The sequence below is a fragment of the Notothenia rossii genome, assembly GCF_949606895.1.
Source record: "Notothenia rossii genome assembly, chromosome: 3".
NCBI lineage: Eukaryota > Metazoa > Chordata > Actinopteri > Perciformes > Nototheniidae > Notothenia > Notothenia rossii.
This window is the reverse complement of record NC_136901.1, coordinates 80,089,010-80,107,776: the sequence shown is the minus strand read 5'-3', so window position 1 is coordinate 80,107,776 and position 18,767 is coordinate 80,089,010. Positions and strand designations below refer to the sequence as shown.

At 42.4% G+C, this 18,767-nt stretch overlaps 1 protein-coding gene across 2 annotated transcripts in view; it reads right to left on the bottom strand.

The window, feature by feature from the left end:
- Positions 1-18,767, bottom strand: part of LOC307031985 (uncharacterized protein) — a 115,024-nt gene that overhangs the window by 13,967 nt on the left and 82,290 nt on the right. Inside the window, exon 3 of one of the 2 annotated variants that reach the window (XR_013806133.1) lies at positions 3,859-3,992. The exons of the other annotated variant lie outside the window; for it this stretch is intronic. The gene's annotated coding sequence lies outside the window, so the exon portion shown is untranslated. The remainder of the gene's footprint in view (positions 1-3,858; positions 3,993-18,767) is intronic. 2 annotated transcript variants of the gene reach the window in all.

Here is an 18,767-nt window from a genome sequence, read left to right as displayed (position 1 = left end):
ATGATTCAAATACTTTTTCAAGATTTGAAAAAGTGCAATAGGCCTATGCACACAAAATACCAGGAATCAGCTGGCATGAAGCGGAGAGGTTTACCTTACAGGTAATCATTATTTTTGATAATATAAAGATACATCTTCAAGTATACCTAGCAATCAATCTCTGTCAGATGAATATCACCGTAGCTGGCAGATACTCACCTTGTTTTCAAATACAAAGCCTAAATGTAACAGTTAATGGAAAAATGACTGATACTCATAAATGTTTCTAAAGATATATTGTGTTGATGTTATACAATACTACCATGCTACATTTTCTGCAAGGTAACAAAAGCATCTCTGTTTGTGCAGGCTGTGAGTGAACCCTGTTTTTTGAAGCAGTTCCCAAAGGTACTTCTGCAAAATGAGCGTGTGGTGGGGCCACGTAACTCTTCTTTGCACCTGGGCCCCCTTGGCTTTTCTCGTCAATTAATTGTCCTATTGTGCGATGACAGCAAAGCTAAGTTTAAGATCTCACACTAAACTTAAGGCCATTGAATATCTTTAATTGGCTCTAAGCGGGTCTTCTGCATTGTGAAATAATGTATGAGCTATACAGTGATGCTGCTACTGTATAGGCTTGGCACGTGTGGGCAGCAGCCTATGGGATTACTGGTGTATATAACTCACGCTGCTGTTGCCTGCCTGTCTGGAGTGATAGCTTCATTATTCATGGTTGCGTGTAGACAGCAGTGCTTAATCTCTGAGTTGAATGGGGCAGCCTGTGAATCTGGAAGTAAATGCTTGTGCTCGGTCAGCCTTATCTGCCCTTGTTGAGGAATGGAGGGGCACTAGAGAGAGGGAGGACTGCTGAGCTGGGCTTCAGAGTAGCAACAGCAGCTAAACGCCTCGTCCCATCGTGGAGTTTGGGGCCAGTTTGAGGCCAGTAGCAATTAGCTAGACTGGACTAGGGAGCAGGGCCATATATCCTCTGTGGTGAAAGGGTCTGGGCAGGGGGTCTATTGGCGCTCGACAGGTGCAGAGGGAGGAAGGCGTCAGGATTTTAGGGAATCGAAACCAGAGATGAGGCCAAACGGCAGCGTCTCTGGCTTCTGGGGTCAGATGCTCTCTTTCACCCCTGGAGGCTCCAATGCTCAGCGAGAGCCTCTTCCTGCCCTGACACCATATCTTTGGGAATGTATGTGCATTAGTGCATGTGTGCACGGTTATCTTTGTGCGTGTAAAGGCATGTGTGCTTACATGTCTGCAGAGTGTTTTATGGGTGTGTCACACTGCTGCGAAAAGATCAGGGGGGCATGTTTTCAGTTTTGGTAATCATCTGTCCTACTTTATCTGGCTCACACTTGGACAAAGAACACTGGGAACATGTTTTGTTTAAACACCCATATGTCCATTTGTATCATACAACTCTCCATGAGGAGCTTTGATCACTCAGCTGTAAGAGTGCTGTTAAATCCTTACATGATGCGTTTTGACGTGTTCTTGATGACAGAATTTGCAGCATTAATTCTGCTGTCCAATTACATTGAAGAATAATCTGAACTTGTCTGTACTGTAAGGGGACACACTGGGTTGTTACACTGGGCATTAGAGGGAGGGAAAGCAGTGTTGCAGACCATGTCAAGTTTCTTTTTTTTTTGCTTGCTTCCTGGCTGTTCTGCTTGAACTCTATAATCCTGGATACAGCCATTACAAATCCTGCTGTCTTGACTTGAGACCCCAGACAGGAGACAGGCTCTGCAACTTGGTTTCATTTAGCATTCCTCTGGGATTTACGGGCAGGTGTTTAACATTACTGGCAGGATATTTATTGGCTACTTTAAAGGCAACTTTTTTGCTTACCTCTCAATTAGGCACACACACATACAGTGTGTGTACTGTAGATGCAAGCGTACACGTACATGCAAGCAGTAAACCATAAAAACACACAAGGATGTTTCATACACGCAACATTTTAGGATCGACAGTTTGGATGCTCAATGGAGCATATTCTCATTCCCTTTTCCTATACTGTCACACACTTTATGCCTTTTGAGGAGCAGATCCACATCCGAAGAATCCACCCCTGACCCGTGACCATCTCTATCTCCCTGTATGCACACCCCTTCCCCTCCACCCATTATGCCAGGTCAGTGTATGATATGGGGTAGGAATAGGGTTGGAGGCACGATGGGATGTGTGGCCTGTAATTACCGAAGCTTAGCACTGCCAGTGGCTGTGATGTGCAATTCTCAAATCAAGGTACAGCCTGAAGACTCAGCCGGCCTCACCGCTGCCCTCTGCTTCTTGATTGCTGGCAGCTGGGTGAGCCATGTCAAGTGGCAGGCTGGGAAATGTGAAATCCCAGATAAAGCACAGAGCCCTAAAAAGCCATGAAGCTCCAGTAATGAGGAAAGTGATGGGGTTTGGGGTTTGGTCATGCTTAGTAGGCAGGTAGCAGTTAACGTTTACTCTTTCTGCCTCTCTCTTTCCTCTTGGTGTGCCTGTTTATGTGAGAAAGGAAGAGAGGTGGAGGTGTTTGTATATTTGACTCTTCTAATCCAGGATTAAGAGGGATCCACCAAGCTCTAACAATGTAGAACTGGTGGCTAGGTCGGCCTAGCTCTAGACATACCCCACATAAATCTTCCCTGGTCACCCTCGGACACAAATCGTAAACCCTACAGTACATCCTGCCTATGCTACTCATGTTTTCCAGGAACCAGTTCCTTTGCAAATCAGGCCTGAGAGCCCTGAAACGTTCCCTGCACAAGAGCTGCGGAATAATTCCTGATATTAACGGCGGCAGTCCGATTTAGAGCGATTCCGGAGCCGTTGTAGCAGTTAAACACATTCCTAGTTTTTGTGGAGGCCATTATTCCTGCTTCCTAATCACCCCCTCGGCTTTTATAACCTCCCCAAGCCTTAGTGTGTGGCTGGGGGGAAGCACATGTGGGCAGAGACCAGGAAATAACCGCACTGCCAGGCCCTCCCCTTGTCTAAGCTAACAACCACTAACAACGCACAGGACACCAGCGCATTAAATCATCTCTTTTTAACTATTTTACAAGAATAATTGTTTTAAATAAAGCTGAATATCATTTTTCATGGATGTTCTTTGAATCCTGGAAAGGTCTATTTTTAATAAACCTAGCTTGTTCGAAAGGGCATCTTTGTTATTATTAACAAACACCATGAAACGAACAACCAGGACCTGTCAGTCCAACTCTCTGGTATTTCGTTTTTAGTCCATTGGCTCCCACTGGAGACGTAAATCTTTAAACAGGAATATAAAATATATAGTTTCACTTTTTCAAACAGCCAGGCACTTGAGTTTTCAGCAAACATTACTCAAACCAGAGGCAACTGATCACTGTTAGGGACTGTCTTCAGCCACAAATGAATAGACATTTAGTAGACTTGTGAGTATTTACAACAGCAGGATGGTGCTCAACATAAACTGCTGTGGCAGTGTTCAGGGTCCTCGTGGAGCATGTAGTTCAGTGGTGTGGTGCATTTATCAGAATCAGAATAACTTTATTAGTCCCACAGAGGGGACATTTACATTGTTACAGCAGAAAAGAGCCAATGACAGCTTAATGTTACCTAAGCATGCATAAAAAAAGTACTAAAGATAATAAACACATTTGACAAAAATACACACCCTCTAACAGTTATGAGGATTGTATTGTATTATGTATTTTAATGGACTTTGGATTAGGTATATTAAGCACACAGAATATACCTGATGACTTTGACTTTGAAAAACAAGGAATATAACCAACCATTTTTTTCAAGATTTATTTGAGTCTTGAAATGAACAGAAGGTGCTGAATAGCTCATATAATAAAATAACATTAGCCTCTTCTATTAAAACACTACCTTATTCCTGATGAAGGCAAGGCCCCATGTAGAGGAGATGGAGACACACCAAGAGCAGAAGATGGAGGGAAGACCTCTTTGGTTCCCTGCTTTCATCCATCACTCTCTCCTTTCTTCCTCCAAGGTTAGCAGAGCTATAGAGAAGATGGAGAGGTGTGATTAGGCAGCACCATTTTTTTTGTGTTACTGAGCTGTTGTTGTTTTATATTCCCACTTAACTAACAGCCAATAAATGCAGCTAGCCTTTAGCCTCTAGCGTGTAGTTGACAGTATGTGTGAAACGACTTGTCTGTCTGACAGTGTTGCTACAGTTAACTCAAACACCTGGGTGCTCAGACACCAAGCACACCCAGTTCACTGTAACGGGTGACACGCTGTCACACCAGAGTTGATGGCATAATTTACCCAGGTCAGGCATACTGTTAAGCGGGATGGGGAGGTGGGGGGTGCTTAGAAAATCATTGCTTGTTTACCCTGCGCCTGGTGACCCCCTGCCAGCAGCTACATCAATTATCACCTTGGAGGAATGTGGGACCCTTGTGTTAAATTCCCTTTGACCCCCCTGTTGGATGAGGTCAGGAGGTGGGCGCTCTCCCCATGGGGGCATGCAGTTAGTGGGTGCAGGGTGAGGAGTGTGTGTTCATGTCTGTGTGGTGGTCCATGGAGATTTCCTAGATCTCCATCCTCAGACCTGCAAACAACCACCATGCCTGCAGACCCCCAACATTGTAAACAAGATTTGCATGGTGTGTTTACAATGTAAATTGGTTTCTAAAGGTCTTAATTTCACCAAGGGACGCACCAAAGGTGGCCCGGGAGCGCATACATGCGACTCAGGTTTCCTAGGGTTGTAGAAGCAATTGCAGTTAACGCTAATATTTCAAGTTTAAATGTATTGTGTGAAGTAAAAAACTGTTCTATTTTGCTCAAGCTTTTAACAACTAATTATTGCCTCACTATTACATTAAGGGTGCCTCCATAAATTAGTACAACTGCTGGCACACTTTGAAGACCTAAATCGTTTGTGATTTTAATGTGTTTGTTTGTCTCAATCTGTTTTTTGTACACAAGTGTAAATCACAACTTTACAAGTCACTGTAGCGCACCGTAAAGGCTGGCGGTTAATGTGCATGTGTGTGACTGAGAGATTTATAGAGAAAAAGAGAGGGAGGTTTAGACATGGGTATTATGTCTGGTGCGTTTTACTTTAGAAGGGAAATATATGTGAACATATGACAGGTATGTACCCCAACACACACATCTTTTTCTTCCTCCATCTTCCTGTGTTCCATATCAAATGTCTCCCTGGGTGTGAAGAAAGTCATTTGGAAGTAGTATCGTATGTGCTGTAGGGAGTGAAGATACCATGGAAATTGATTGTGTATGGAATCACTTTTTTCTGACAATGATTGATGCTCTGAGCTTATGGATTTGTATCTTCTCCTTTACAGGCTCTCTATCATGGCTGACTGCAGGACGTAGTGTTGTCTGCTATCCAGTTATGGCTGAGTTAAAATAGAGGTAAAAATGTCGAGCTTTTCTTCTTTAGATGACAGTATTGAAATAATTTCTTTCGTGATGTTTTGCTGAACGTACATTCTCTGGGTCGTAATAACTTGAAAGTGAGTGAAAAAAGTAACTGTCTTCCTGAAATGTCTTGCTGAGTTTAACCTCAGTTACCCCGAGACCAGCAACTGTGCTCTGTCCTGAGTCGTCTGCGTTAAGCTGTGCATTGATTAACTCCTCCTTGAAGCCAGCCACCCTTGAAATGAGAGGGCCTTCACACGTTGTGACAAACCATAGTATCCCCGCAGTGTCATCAGATCACCTCGCCACTTCCAATTAGTGGTCATCTTGGACTCTCTTTTTGCCTTGTTGACAGGACAGCGGGACAGACCAGCGGCCTAGCCCTGTCCCAAAGATCCAACACTCTCATCATTTATTTATCCACACGCAGGCAGACAAAACAACACACGCCCATCCGGATCCAGGACCAACAGCTGCAAGCTTCCAAGAGGGTGCAGCAGGGTTAGGGTGGGGCAAGGTGGAACAAGGGAAGCCAATGCACACTCAAACACACAAGGCTCAATCAGCACGTCATCTGCACCATCTTGTCAGTAGTTGAACTTCTTCAGCGTTGTCATGGCGATGTAATTTTCTCCTCCAGAGGGGCTGTTCTTCTCTGTTTCAAATTGCACTGTAATTCTGGTGGTGGTTGGAAGTAAAGGGAGGGGGGGCAGGGTGCATTTGTCTGTACTCTGATAAGGAATTCTTTGAGGAGAAGGCTATGATGTACTGAACTTGAGAAAGCCTTTTGATCTCAGTTTCTATGCTAATGAATCTGGTCTTGTGTATGCATTGTAAACCAACTCTTTGCCTTTGTTTATTTAGATTTGCAGAGCCTTTATCCTTCAAGCATTATTGTGTCATTTGCATTACCTTTCTTCCAGAGATAATTGCAGCAGTTTCATTTAATTTCCCTGAGTGTTGTGTGTGCAGGGGCGATTCGGACAAACTCCTCACTGTAGGTTTTCAACTGTTTGATAGCCGACTGTAAGTAAGCCCCTCTGGCTTTGCAGACTTCTGTCTCCCTCAGCACACTCGCTGCCGCAGCACTCATCCACGGGCAACATTCACACGTGCTTTCGCATGACTACACAAATGCACAAACAGGACTTCAGCCTTGACTGCCTCGCGCACACAAAACACACTCGCTTGCTCACTCAGGAATTATCGTGGTATAATATACAGAGGAAGAGTGAGGGAGACAACGAGAGAGGAAAATAGAGACTGAGACGGGGGAAGCAGAGGGAGGCTAAAGGAGAGTGATGCCAAAACAGAAGTATTTTATCCCCAAGCGGTTTTTAAATGCTGCCATGTCCGTGACCCAGTCATAAGGACAAGACATTGTTCTCTTCGGTAGCTGCTGTAGGAAGGCCCATGTAAGAACTTAATGTTGCAGTAGTTACTCATTTAAAGTGAAAACTGCTTTTTATTTATATTCAAAGTCTATTTTACACATTCTTTGTGCTCTAATAGAATAAAATAAAAGGTTTGTTGCTTGTGTCACAGGTGTGTATCATCGCTGTTTTTACTTTGAGTGGCTGATTAAAGGCTGCACAGCTCAGTGCTTACTCACATTGTCCTTTGTAGTAGGTGACAGAAGTGTTCTGGAGTGTGTTGTTCTGCCACCTTCACTTTTTCTCTCTCTGTCTATATTTCCACTCTGGCTGTGTGTGTGTGTGCGCGTGTGTGTGTTTGTGTGTGTGTGCGTTGTCTCTGGTCCGCTGCTTTGGCACAAAAAGGAAGGCCAGGCCGCCCCATTCTTTGTTTTGCTTCTTGTAGGAAACTAGCAGCAAATTGTGGCTCAATGAGGCGTTGCTGTTTTGTATGGTCAGATAAAGTGCAAACGAAACCGTCTGGGCTGCACTGGCCCGCTGCAGTGTTTTCTATTGTAGCTGTGAATGTAGGTCTGTGTGATGCTTGGTTAGGTTATGGGGGGGGGGGGGGGCTGCCGGGGGTAGGGACCATTCATACAGTTTTAAGATGTCCCCCAGTGTTTGGAGCTGTTGTCCGTTGTGTTTAATTGTGATGAGGGGTGATTAGAGCTCTGCTTAAGACTGGAAGTGAGTTTTCTGTCTTGCTCGCTTTCAAAGGTTTGAAAATCCCAATATTGTGGAGATCTCAGACAGCGCCTTCATGACACACTTGTCAAAGTGATCAGAGCAGGGCATATGTGTGTGGGTGTATTGATGTTCATGCAGGAAATAGCCCTGTTTTTGCTTCAATGCATTCATTCGACACCTGCAGTAACTACTTACAGTGGAAATAAAAAGGGTGACTCACTAAATATGCAATCTTTTCATGAAGATTTCGTCAGCCAAACAGGAGAAAACTTCTCGAACATGACCTTAAAAGGTTATTTGATCAAGGTCCGAAACATTCCTGAGAAGGAAATCTTATTCAATAGTACAATTAAGGAGAAATTTGGATTATAAATTAATGTATACTTACTTCTACATACATTTTTCTATTCGGATAAACTTTCACCAACCCTGGTTAAATGTGAGTACATTGCAATATACAGTTAATAAAAGTGAAGATATCCACTTTTCTTCAAGCAGTAAACACAACAGGGTTGCACCTGAGAAAAAGGTATACAAAAAACACGATTTACGGTGGGCAGCCTCTGGATATTTATTTTTAGAGTTGTACAATGTCGTCATTTATCATTTTTCAACACCACCAGGATGTACAATCTGATGAAGATACACAGATCAAGTTCCACGAGTCAAGCAAAAACAAACACATGGCTTGGGAGATAGACAAAGAAGGAGGTTCTTGGGTGTGCCAGTGCCATGGCCCTTGTCTAAAGCGGTTATGGGGCCCTCATGGGCGTTCTGCTCTCTAGAGGCTGTTGGGGTAATTATCTGCCAGGGTGCACGTGTGGGAGTGTGTGTCAGAGCAGGCGCGTCTCGGTGCTGCGAGGTTCGCATGGGATTGTAACGCTGGATGTTTCTGAGCATCCCCTCCTGCGTTCTGATGCTGCGGCTCCAAACAGGATGAAATGCATAGCCTCTCAACCCTATATTCTTCACGCTTGTGTGGTCTATATGTGCCCCCCAAACATACACACACACATACCCTCTTTATGTCTATCTTTTCCTTAAACCTCAGAGTAGAGAGAGGGGATCTGAGAGTCTCATAGGAGGAGTGTGGCTGGGGGAAGAGGCTGAGGAGCCATCTTTGACATAGGGCATGGGGCCCGACGGCACAAAGCCCCATTCCCTGCTCCTCCATGTGGAAAATGGCAGGAGAGCAAGAGGAGGAGGAGGGGAAGAAGGCAAAAAAAGTGGAGGAGGGAGTGAGGGAGCGACAATTAGTGGGATCTGCTAATCACCAGGGCAACACTCATTTAATTGACATGTGAAATTTGAATTAATCTAACAAGTCGATAGGCAGTGCAACAATGGATCAGTCGTCTAAGGTCTGCTCGTGGAAGCCAAGGAGGGGAAGCGACAGCTGAGGGCTGAGGCCAAGCTCTTTGTTACAAGTAGCAGTGTTGTTGGGTGAGAAGGTTGTCCACAAGGAGATTATAACCCATTATACCTTTGACCCTTTTGGATAAGTAACTCCACGGCTGCCCTTAAACACTAACATACAGCAGATACACACCAGAGCAAGGGTTGTTAATGTGTGTATGCTTTTTTTTTTCCGGCAGAAGGCAGAGTGAGTAAATATGTGTTTTTATACCACAATAAATCTGACCCTGATAATTCCAAAGGCTTGGAAGAAAAAGGAGCTGGGCAAAGAAAATATCAAAAACACTCCAGTCCGTTCCTGTTTTTATAGAAATCAATAAGCTATTTAAGGTAATCAGAAAGCAGCATCACTGTCATCCAGCTGCTACAGGAAGAAAAAACCTTACAACCAAGAAGAGATTTGGCAAAGATGCAGCCTTCACTCACATTTAGTCATGATATTACGCAGTGAACAGGTGCTTTAATTGTCATATTCACCCTATTTCTTTTTAAATCAGCATAACATTCCACTTTAAATATAGTATATAGTATTGTCATATTTTATTATATTTTACTGTACTCAGTTAAAGTACATGTTGGGTAAATATTGGCTTTATCTTTAATTTGTTACAATAGTCTTTAAATTGTCTTTCAAAATAGCTTTTATAATTTATTTTTTGCTACGTGTTCTTCTTTCTGTGTCTCTTGTATGCACCACTTATACCAAAGCAAATTCCTTGTATGTGTAAACCTACTTGGTGATAAAACTGATTCGGATTCTGAAATTGGATTTGATGCACAATAAATAATGCATACAAACACAAACAAATTCATATTTTAGGAAATAATGTTAAGCCTAATAGCACCAGATTTGATGGATTGCCATGACTTGGGGTTAAATATTTATTATTAGCAAAGGATAATCGTCAATGATTGGCAGTAGGTTTAATGGTGCCCTGACTTCTTTTAATGGTGCCACTATCAGGTCAAAAACCTTAACGTTATTTGTCAAATTCTTGAGTTTATGACCAATACCCAAAACTATGACATTCATATCAGCCTCTGGTCTTTAGAACATATTAGCTTGTTAAATACAACTGCCACTATATTTAAACATATTGTCATTGTGATTATTTTGCCATGCTTTCATGTAGATGGAAGCACTACTTAAACAGCCTAAGAGCCAGTGCAACAATATTTAAATGTGGGTCAGAAATGTTTTTAAGAAAATGCCCTCTAAATTGTTACATTATTTGATATTGGTATTTTCCATCAATTAAGAAATCAATTAACTATTATCAGCGATTCATCCGTTTTTCAATTGAAACATTTGATACATTCATAATAACCGAATCATACTAAAGATCTTAAAAAGTGTAATCAGCACAAAAACAAGTTGAAAACAAATATGTTCTTTAAGAACATAATAATCCCCCCTCCACCTATACCTCATTTGGTGCATTCACAGGAACATCTCCATAAAAAGAGTCCAAGTAGGCTGGACCTGGTTTGTCACTTCCTGGATCTAAACAGCATGTTCAAGTGCTGCTAACAGGAGAGGTAAGAAGTTCACAAGTGCTAATTAAATAAAATGTGATAAATAAAATCTCAAAGTTTTGTGTTTTTTTGTTTGAGAAACAAATGTTTGACCTTAAACACACATGTCCACTACAAACAGGTGCTACACTATTCTCAAAAGGCCTGAAACGGTCATGATCAGTATCCATTAGCAAATGGCACAATGTTTGCACACCTAAATGTTTGGTAAGGCAAGGCAAGGCAAGTTTATTTATATAGCACCTTTCAACACAAGGCAATTCAAGGTGCTTTACAAAAATGAAAGACATTCAGAAAAAGGCATTTAAAAAGCAAAGATAAAAAATAAACATTAAAAGAAAAAAATACATGAATAAAAAGTTACAGTGCAGTTTAAGATATGAATAGTTCACACAGAAGTTCCACTTTACTGATGCCTTTCTTTAAGGTTTCTCCGAACATGAGCTGTGTACGGTGGTATGGCAGATACATCCCGAGCAGCATACACAGAGAAAACCAGCCAGGACAAAGTCCCAAGACACTGATTCCCTGGGTTTACTAGCCCCAAATGTTCATTAACCAAAAACGAAACACAACCGCTCAGGTAGATGACAAGAAAAGCTTTAATGGCATATATGGATGATAAGAGTGCAGGGGGGGAACGTTGAATATAACCAAGGTCACATATCGGTAGTTGCTGTCTCCAATATTATTGGTGATAAGCACAAGACACACATGTGGGGTGTTTCTCAATGTTGAGTACGCTTGCTTGGTAGCACATGTCTTCCGAGCGTCTTGCTTCAGAAGCGAGGCAAGAATACTTCCTGGCATTCGGAAAACGAAGACCGTTTCTCAATCTCGAGGATGCTGGCTTGGTAGTCGCGTACTTCCAAGTCACTTCCTTCAGAAACGAAGCAAGTATGCTTCCAAGCCACGGCTTCGGAAAACGAAGAAGAATGGAACAGGCTAACAAGTGTGCCACTCTCTCTAATGGTTTCAACATAAACTGTACCGAAAATAAATACCTCACGATGTCTATCTAATTATGAACTTGCTTTACTTTCACGGAACACATTTTTGGTGATAACAAATGTAACAAAGTAACATATTTACCAACACATGTTCAACACCACTACATACTTACATTTAAATGTGTGCTTCGTCGGTTCAGCCATTCTCCGCAAGGGTTTTTGAAATTGGTCCGTGCGCAAAGCATTGTGGGGATTTGAAGGACGCGAAGTCTACCCATGTGCAGCCTCCAAATGTCTCCAAACGAAGTGCGCTGGGCTCGGTAGAATTCCAAGTATGCTGGACATTGGAACAGTACTTCGGCGGCACTCGATGATGTAGTATGCTTGAAATAGTGGCTCTGGAGCAGCTTAACTCGAGATTGAGAAACACCCACGGTCACCTATACATGTTTTAAAATACATGAACATTAGCCAAACTCTTTGGGAAAACTTTCCCTCCTAATTTACCAACAGACTTCCGAGTTCAACTTTTATCTCACTAGCACACAGTTATCCCAAGCAATAAGGGATCGTAAGCAACATTTGTGCTCGCTCACTTTTGGATTGTCCTTTGAAAATAAGAGTTTTAGACGGGTTTATAGTTTGATCATTCTTGTCCTTGGAGACTTTGCTGTTGCAAATGAATCCCACATTTTGACAATAACGTTTGAACATTTTACACTTACAAACACACCAATGTTATAAACTAAAATAAAATGATTGCCGCAGCCATGAAAATAAGACTTGAGATGTGATATGATACCTTTAATATTTAACTATGTTGTTTTTTGTTCTTAACCCTAACAGACACTGATTGTCTCCATGCGGCACACAGCCCTAAATTGCATCGATCTGGTGAGTCTTTTCCACACTTCCACTCATTGAGATGCTGTGTCAAGCACACAAACACTGCTCTTTGACATCTATGTTCCTTTTGGTATATTTGAACGACCTCCACACCACTATAGCGCACTTTCCAAAGGCACTTGTGTGTTTTTTAAGGTAACACTGCCAAAAGATAGTTCCATTGTCAGAGGTGACTTTGTAGAAGTGGCAGAGAGTCAGAGGATATTTCCAAGTCTTTCAGCCAGTGTAATCCTCTTCCTTTATCTCTTTGGCTGATCTGGGCCAAAGCTCTCTGTGTGAGAATGATTCAATGACAGCCTGCTTTTTCTGTTTCTCTGTCACGTTCTCGCTCCCTCCCTCACTTTCTGTTTCTCTCTTGATCTCTAAGTCCCACTTGTGTATTGTTCTGCCATCTTGCAGTGTGACCTGCACTCTTTCAGGGTTCACCTTCTCTTTGTTTTGCGTTGGGGCAACAACGATCGCCGATACGATTCTCCTCTTTTTTATGGTAGGAGATCATCTCTTTCACACACACCAGACAGGCAGCTTGGATTATGTCCAAGACTCACAGCTGGATTGATGTGTGTGCATGTGTGTTTACTGTAGATATGTGTGTATTTCCATGGGGGGTTGGGGAGTAGGCTGCATCTGGGGCATCTGATTGGACGGCTGGCACCAGTGCTAAGCGTGATGCTCGTATGTAGAGATACTAGCGTGCAGGTTTTTGTGTGCCATGTAGCTTTGCCTATTAGAGGCCAACAGCTTCTCATACATTACAGATTGGAGCCAATGCAACTGTGTGCACTCACATGTATGGCTGTATGTGTGTGCGTTTGTGTGTCTACAAAGCTCTTCTGTGCAAGAGCACTTTTATCATTTGTGAACAAGTCTGCACTGTCTCAGTGCACCGAAATGATCACAAAATGCATGCGCCTCTCCCAGACTGTTCATTAATTATTAACGGAATGTTTGACTTGGCCTCCCAGATCGATGCAGTACATTAGCTACCCACTGTATACAATTAAGATATATGATTGCTATATAAATACATTTTTAGACAATCTATGTTTATTGAAAATCCCTTATGTCAGAGTAGACAATTTCTTCAAGATTTCATTTAGCTCAAAGCGTGCCATCCTAACCTACATTTTCAATATCGCGTGTACAATCAGCTGAGAAAAGTTTCTCTGATGCAGAATTTTTGCCAGCTTGAAAGCTGTGGAGGAATTGATCAAGGGTTACAGCACCTTCAACTTTGATCTCCCAAGTTCAGAGCATTTTGATGAATGCAAACCTGAATGTACTGTTGTTTGTGGCTGCAACAGTTGTCATGGCACACTCCTTTGATTCAAGAATATATCAAAGTGTATACATATTTTATACTTTAACCAAATGAAATTCTATTTCACCTGCGCCACAATAAAAGAGATTCAACATTGGTGCAAATCCACAATCTGTGCAAGTCCTCTTCAACAACATTGTGGATAAGTCTTCATTTGCTGATTCTAGATCAGGACTAATAGGAAAAAGGTTTGGCTTTATCCTCTACAGCAGGTGTGTCAAACTCAATTTCATCGAGGGCCATATTCGCATTATGGTTGCACTCAAAAGGGCCGGTTGTAACATTAAGACTATATAAAAATACATATATAAATATTTAATATATATATAATAATGTATTATATTACATTATTGCCTCTGCATTGGATTGTTATCGGATAGGGTAATAACTTCATAATTAACTAGGTCTGAAAGCAGGAGTCTAGGGCAAATAAGTGCAAGTCTCTTCAGTGAGAATGTCACAAAATGATTTAAAAAGAAATGCACATTCTGGAAAAAAGGTCAAAATAAACAAAAGGCATATTTTGAAGAAAAAAAGGGAAACTGAGAAAAAGTCAAATTTGAGAAGCATTTTGCTACATGTATGGGCAACGTGCTTCTGTAAATCGCCATGTAACCATATAATAAACATATTATATTCTTTGCAAGGTCTTGTGGGCCACATTAAATGAAGTCGCGGGCCGGATTTGACCCCCCTGCTCTACAGTCAGACACAAACTCTATTTGGATACAAAAATCATTGGCTAACACTGTGAGAAGCTCATCAAGTCTTTAGTTGAATCTTGATATATTGAGTTGGCTCTTCACTTCTGTTCTCATCTTCCATGACCTTTTTAACCTGTCAGCAAATTAAAGGAGACATGTACAAATGAAAGCCCAGAATGGAAAGTAAGAAGCACAGAGAGGAGAGGAGAAATGAGACATGAGGAGTGCTGCAAACAGAAGCTTACACTCCTCTGTGCGACAGATCCTGGCCTATTAGAGGTCCTAACTCTGTCATTACTCTTGTCAACACCATCCGCTGTAATTGATGCAAGTGCAGGGCTTAACCACCAAGGCTCAGAATACATAGGCGCACACACCCACACCCAAACACACACACACACACACACACACACACACACACACACACACACACACACACACACACACACACACACACACACACACACACACACACACACACACACACACACACACACTGTAAAATAACCAAATTGTGACCAGAGATGCACACATATATCCCATATGGAAGCACATACCAGAATAACAGACATGCATACATATTCACACACAAAAATGGTAGTACCATCAGCTACGTTACACATGCCACACGGTAGGACACACACACGCACACACACACACACACACACACACACACACACACACACACACACACACACACACACACACACACACACACACACACACACACACACACACACACACACACACACACACACACACACACATACAAACAACAGTGATTATTGAAAACATGGCACCACTGTCAACCCCAGACGGCTCTTCTCTACCCACCTGTCAACAATTCTGAGAGGAGAGTTCACCTGGCTGGTATCTCAATCTTCTCCGGCGCTTAGCTTAGCTTAGACCCACCATCTGGCTCAGCAGCTCTCCCTCTTTACCAACTCTCACTCTCTCATAGGCTTTTTAAAGCGTGTCAGCAGTTACCCGGCACAGCGGACTTAGTAAGGCTGCTAACGTGGCTAAGAGTCCCTGGGCCTCAGTTAGTGGTGCCTTCCTTCTTTATGTGTGTGTGTGTGTGTGTGTGTGTGTGTGTGTGTGTGTGTGTGTGTGTGTGTGTGTGTGTGTGTGTGTGTGTGTGTGTGTGTGTGTGTGTGTGTGTGTGTGTGTGTGTGTGTGTGTGTGTGTGTGTGTGTGTGTGTGTGTGTGTGTGTGTGTGTGTGTGTGTGTGTGTGTGTGTGTGTGTGTGTGCGCTTCACAGATGGCAACAGGAAGGGAGGGGGAGTTGGAGGGGGTGATGGAGAGAGCTGTCTGAGGCTCCGGCAGCTCTCGTGTCTCTCAGGCAAGGCGGTCTGTCTGCGGGCATCTGCACTGGCATCCCCCCCAACAGGCCTCCCTCCTTTTTCCTGTCCATCGTCGCCACGGCCACCTAACCATCCAGTGCTGCAGTTTGGCTATAGCCCACAGTGCGGAGCAGTCCCTCCGAGATGATTCCTCCTGACCTCAGATGGGTCACTTCGCCCCCAAGATTCCCTGGTTGCCCCAGCGGTGATTATTTTGATAGATAATAGGAGTGAAATGCACATTGTGAATTATGTAGGGAGAAGAGCAGGCCGTGCTTTTGAGTGCATGTCCGTGTGTGCAAACATGGATGGACATACTGAATACTTTCTATGCGTTGTCGGCCTTGTTGATGGAGAGTGATGGTTCATGATTGAGAGCTGGTCTCAGGGTTTGAAATGTTGAAGATGAATGGATGAGTTGTGTTTGTATTGAACCCTGTAAGGTTGCTACTGCTGCTATCTTATTGATCACAGTACAGCGGCGGGTTACAACCTTATTTTTAACGACTTGACTCCTCACTATACGCTGATAGGTCAAGAGCATCTTCTCTTCTGACATTCTTGGTTAAAAGTTATAAGTGTCCTTCATATTTTGCTAGCTATTTGCTCTTCTTCTGATTCGTCAGACAGAAAACATGCTGCTTGATTCAGAATGTTTACAGGATCCTAACGTAACATCTAGCAGGGTTATTTGTCGTTTGACACTACGAAAGAACTCACTGGAGCTTTTTGAAATGATTGTCCTTTTGTCTTGTGGCACATGCACAAATAATCTCTTCAAACCATTGGTTGTCTTTTTTTGTTTTTCGACTGTAAGAAAGTGACTTTTTATTTCGACAGGATGTCTGAATACATTCAAGTGTGCTGTACACAACTGAGCATTTGCATAAAAAATGATTTATGCAGCCTTTAATTATCACAGTTCTTAATGGGTCAAACACTGCAGCGGCACCACATAGGGCCGGCACATTGACACATCTGTTCCTGAAATTCACGGAGGTTTGGGCTCTGGAGGTGTTGGTATGCACTGATTAGCACAAGGCTGTCTTTACCCAACCACCAGGTTTCCTACTGGGCTTCCATAAACTGTTTACTAAGGAGTCTGTTGCCATGGTTTTCCGCCACGTTCCAATCAGTATTTTTTTTGACCGCTCAGCTTTATTTATTCCTCAAAAAAGCCCATGCCTTCTGCATCCACCAACTGTTGTTCCTCTCCGAATTGTTCAAATCATGTATATACTGAATTTTATTTATCTGCGGTATGGGAAGCTTGGATGATGATCGGAGCCTGATTGGATGAGCTTTGGAAAGAGTCTTTACAAGCTGACACCTTTGGCTCATGTGTGGTTTTGAAACAGAGGCTTTGATGAGAGAAAGAGATCACTATCATAATGACCTAATAACACCATGTTTTGTGCGTGTGGTATGGTTCTAGTTAGAAGCACATGTTCGCCATATGTTTTCATCTCCCTTGAAAATGCCCTTAAAAGAAACATAGGCAAGATAAGATAAGATCTTCACTGACAAAGTGAGATAAGATCTTCACTCTGATCTTGCATGTCCTTTCTCGTTTCTTCCATCATCCCTTTGAATTCCCCCAGTCTCTCTGTGCGTCTCTTACTTTTTTCTCAGCTTTAATAACGATGGAAACTCTTTCATACTGACAAAGCAAAGGCAGCACAAACACACCGCGGCTCCCGGAGGTCAGGTCACACCTGAGGAGTGGACTGATGCTCAGTGTGTCAGTAAGGTCAGGAGTTTGTCTGTCTATAGGCAGGAGGCTGCATCTTTAGTGTTTAATAGTCTTGTAAGCTGTTTTTTCCAACTCTTTGCACCTCCCTTAACAGGAAGCCATATCCCTCAATTGGATTACAGCTAATTAAACACTACACACGTGTAGAGTCAACAAATAGAGGTGTCATAAACCCCTGTCTCCCCTGCTTTTGTTTGCCACTCCGCCTCAAGAGCAAAGTTAAAGCTCTACTTTAAGTTGTTTGTGTTCTCTTCACCCAGGAGGTTGTATCTTCATCACTGTTGTTTTTCTTAGTTATATAAATGGATGCCTGCAAAGAATACTAAACGGTGTAGTCGTTATCTACTTAAGGAATCAAATATATATATTGTACCTATTTCTAAGTGTTTCTGAATCTCATATAGCAGGGACATTCAATAGTTTTAAACGAGTAGTTCAACAGATCCCGGCGACATCAAGGTGATGACAGGACTTCAACACTTATGCTTAGCTTAGTTTATTGACTCCTGATTTAGCAGACAGCCATCAGAGTAATGTCAATCATCCAGCTCTTTGCAAGAAAGTGAATAATGGTGTTGCTGAAAACATTCAACTATTCCTTTGAGTGATATTTATGTTTTAGGAATGATGTCCTTGGGTAAAAGCTGATTGATGGTGGTTTATTAGGTTTGTGTTTACAGCACAACAATCTTCTCCTGACCTGTTAGATTATCTACATTTATTTATCTTAATATATTTCAATAACTAACTGAATCCAGGTTTTCCTTTTATCAGCCCGCCCCAGTTGTTCCCAGTCCCTATCCTTCAAACCAGCCCTTCATTTGCCAGTTTGTCGTCCCTAAGGGGACACAAGGTGACGTGTGACTGTTTGCAGAGTGTAAAAATAATCATTGGGCAATTAATGGGCACCAAAAGGGAACCATTAGGGAAGTGTTAACTTGCGATACCTGCTCGGTGCAGTTTGGAGGAGGAGAACACAGAAGAAAAACAAACTTGGAATTTAAATTGCACCATTCAAATGCAATGAATGAAGACATAAAGTTCATTGGTCTCTGATGCATGTTTATTTGACTGTATCACTGATGGCTGTATTTATCTGCTGAATGAGAGCAGCTGTAGAAGTCTGTATAAACTGTGGTGCCAGCTGTTGAACTGCTTTGAACTATTTGTCGTGCTGTCGTGGATCTTCAGAATTGCAAGGTCAAATGCAATGTCCTTAAGGATAAAATAGGACCTTTTTCACCTCTATAAAATACATTTTCTAACTCTACAGTGTTTTACTTTGGTAGGATCTTCTCTTTACCAGCTTTCCTTTAGCTCATTTAATCTCGTTTGGTTTCCAACAACCCTGTTT